Source organism: Berghia stephanieae, chromosome 6 (genome assembly GCF_034508935.2).
Source record: "Berghia stephanieae isolate SIO BIC M18660-M18661 chromosome 6, UCSD_Bste_1.3, whole genome shotgun sequence".
NCBI classification, from domain to species: Eukaryota; Metazoa; Mollusca; class Gastropoda; order Nudibranchia; family Aeolidiidae; genus Berghia; species Berghia stephanieae.
The window spans coordinates 22,308,401-22,311,658 of record NC_088365.1 but is presented as its reverse complement, the minus strand read 5'-3'; the positions used below and the strand labels follow the sequence as shown (position 1 = coordinate 22,311,658).

The 3,258-nt window shown below is 39.1% G+C and overlaps 1 long non-coding RNA gene across 1 annotated transcript in view; it reads left to right on the top strand.

Annotated features, from left to right (window-relative positions):
• Positions 1–221: 221 nt before the first annotated feature.
• Positions 222–3,258, top strand: part of LOC144975650 (uncharacterized) — a 133,761-nt gene continuing 130,724 nt past the window's right edge. Inside the window, exon 1 of the long non-coding RNA XR_013645958.1 lies at positions 222–387. This is a non-coding gene — a long non-coding RNA (uncharacterized LOC144975650). The remainder of the gene's footprint in view (positions 388–3,258) is intronic.

Here is a 3,258-nt window from a genome sequence, read left to right as displayed (position 1 = left end):
CAATCCCATGACTAATTAGTTGATCGTCGGGGGGGGGGGGGGGGGGGGGGGCATGCGGGGATGCAGACTTCACAACCTGACGTCATTCTGGGAGTCGCATTGCCTTGAAAGAGGGCTTCTCTTCTCGCCATTGTCAGATATTAAAGAAACATTCCCAAGAAAATGTGATTATAAAAAGTCTTTTTCTTTTCAGAGACTGCGCAGCCCAAAGTCAACGGGACTCGAACTGAGGACCTACAAATCACAGGCTTGTTGTTATACCACCAGTCCACAAAACCCAAAATAATCCCCGAAGACCTGGTTATACTGAAACACGACTTTGGAAAAGGCTCATTACTCACATTCTCTCATCGTACTCATGTGTAAAATGAGTACCTGACGTAACAGGTAAAAAAATTATTGTAATATCACCTAACAGTCAAGTATTGATTTGGCTGTGGACCCCTTGTAAAGCGCTTTGAGCACGTTTAGTGGATATTGCGCTATTTAAATGCTCAATTTTTACTGTTAATTCTATTGTTGTAAAATTTACTTTATCTCGTTATCTCGATTTATTTGAATCGGTGACGTATACACCCACACCTTCCGTGTATGAAGATTAAAATAATGTAAAGTGAATAGTCACTTAGTCATCTGTCATCAGTCGGATGTCATTAAATTAACCAAGTCTTTTGGAAAGACACGCATTGACTCTCTCCATACCAGCCATTTTCAGGATTTTCCCAAAAACTTCACACCCAACTACCTCAAAAATAGATTTTTTTATAACTCAGACATAATAGCAGTAACGTTCTTGCCATAAATAATTTATTTAGCAAAACATGCTCCACCACACACTGTTCATTTTCTTTAAATTTTATGGTGTACAATAACAATTTGAGTAAGAAAAATGTTGGTTGTATCGTAACGAATGTGACGATTTTCCTGTAGTTGGTAAGGAGAGGGTTAAATGTTGGTTGTATCGTAACGAATGTGACGATTTTCCTATAGTTGGTATGGAGAGGGTTAAATGTTGGTTGTATCGTAACGAATGTGACGATTTTCCTATAGTTGTTATGGAGAGGGTTAACTGTTGGTTGTATCGCAACGAATGTGACGATTTTCCTATAGTTGGTATGGAGAGGGTTAACTGTTGGTTGTATCGTAACGAATAGTGACGATTTTCCTGTAGTTGGTATGGAGAGGGTTAAATGTTGGTTGTATCGTAACGAATAGTGACGATTTTCCTGTTGTTGGTATGGAGAGGGTTAAATGTTGGTTGTATCGTAACGAATAGTGACGATTTTCCTGTAGTTGGTATGGAGAGGGTTAAATGTTGGTTGTATCATAACGAATGTGACGATTTTCCTATAGTTGGTATGGAGAGGGTTAAATGTTGGTTGTATCGTAACGAATAGTGACGATTTTCCTGTAGTTGGTATGGAGAGGGTTAAATGTTAGTAGTATCGTAACGAATGTGACGATTTTCCTGTAGTTGGTATGGAGAGGGTTACATGTTGGTTGTATCGTAACGAATGTGACGATTTTCCTATAGTTGGTATGGAGAGGGTTAAATGTTGGTTGTATCGTAACGAATGTGACGATTTTCTGTAGTTGGTATGGAGAGGGTTAAATGTTGATTGTATCGTAACGAATAGTGACGATTTTCCTGTAGTTGGTATGGAGAGGGTTAAATGTTGGTTGTATCGCAACGAATGTGACGATTTTCCTATAGTTGGTATGGAGAGGGTTAACTGTTGGTTGTATCGTAACGAATAGTGACGATTTTCCTGTAGTTGGTTATGGAGAGGGTTAAATATTGGTTGTATCGTAACGAATGTGACGATTTTCCTATAGTTGGTATGGAGAGGGTTAAATGTTGGTTGTATCGTAACGAATAGTGACGATTTTCCTGTAGTTGGTATGGAGAGGGTTAAATGTTGGTTGTATCGTAACGAATGTGACGATTTTCCTGTAGTTGGTATGGAGAGGGTTAAATGTTGGTAGTATCGTAACGAATGTGACGATTTTCCTGTAGTTGGTAAGGAGAGGGTTAAATGTTGGTTATATCGTAACGAATGTGACGCTTTTCCTGTAGTTGTTATGGAGAGGGTTAACTGTTGGTTGTATCGCAACGAATGTGACGATTTTCCTATAGTTGGTATGGAGAGGGTTAACGGTTGGTTGTATCGTAACGAATAGTGACGATTTTCCTGTAGTTGGTATGGAGAGGGTTAAATGTTGGTGGTATCGTAACGAATAGTGACGATTTTCCTGTAGTTGGTATGGAGATGGTTAAATGTTGGTTGTATCGTAACGAATGTGACGATTTTCCTATAGTTGTTATGGAGAGGGTTAACTGTTGGTTGTATCGCAACGAATGTGACGATTTTCCTATAGTTGGTATGGAGAGGGTTAACTGTTGGTTGTATCGTAACGAATAGTGACGATTTTCCTGTAGTTGGTATGGAGAGAGTTAAATGTTGGTTGTATCGTAACGAATAGTGACGATTTTCCTGTAGTTGGTATGGACAGGGTTAAATGTTGGTTGTATCATAACGAATGTGACGATTTTCCTATAGTTGGTATGGAGAGGGTTAAATGTTGGTTGTATCGTAACGAATAGTGACGATTTTCCTGTAGTTGGTATGGAGAGGGTTAAATGTTAGTAGTATCGTAACGAATGTGACGATTTTCCTGTAGTTGGTATGGAGAGGGTTACATGTTGGTTGTATCGTAACGAATGTGACGATTTTCCTATAGTTGGTATGGAGAGGGTTAAATGTTGGTTGTATCGTAACGAATGTGACGATTTTCCTGTAGTTGGTATGGAGAGGGTTAAATGTTGGTTGTATCGTAACGAATAGTGACGATTTTCCTGTAGTTGGTATGGAGAGGGTTAAATGTTGGTTGTATCGCAACGAATGTGACGATTTTCCTATAATTGGTATGGAGAGGGTTAACTGTTGGTTGTATCGTAACGAATAGTGACGATTTTCCTGTAGTTGGTATGGAGAGGGTTAAATATTGGTTGTATCGTAACGAATGTGACGATTTTCCTATAGTTGGTATGGAGAGGGTTAAATGTTGGTTGTATCGTAACGAATAGTGACGATTTTCCTGTAGTTGGTATGGAGAGGGTTAAATGTTGGTTGTATCGTAACGAATGTGACGATTTTCCTGTAGTTGGTATGGAGAGGGTTAAATGTTGGTAGTATCGTAACGAATGTGACGATTTTCCTGTGGTTGGTAAGGAGAGGGTTAAATGTTGGTTATATC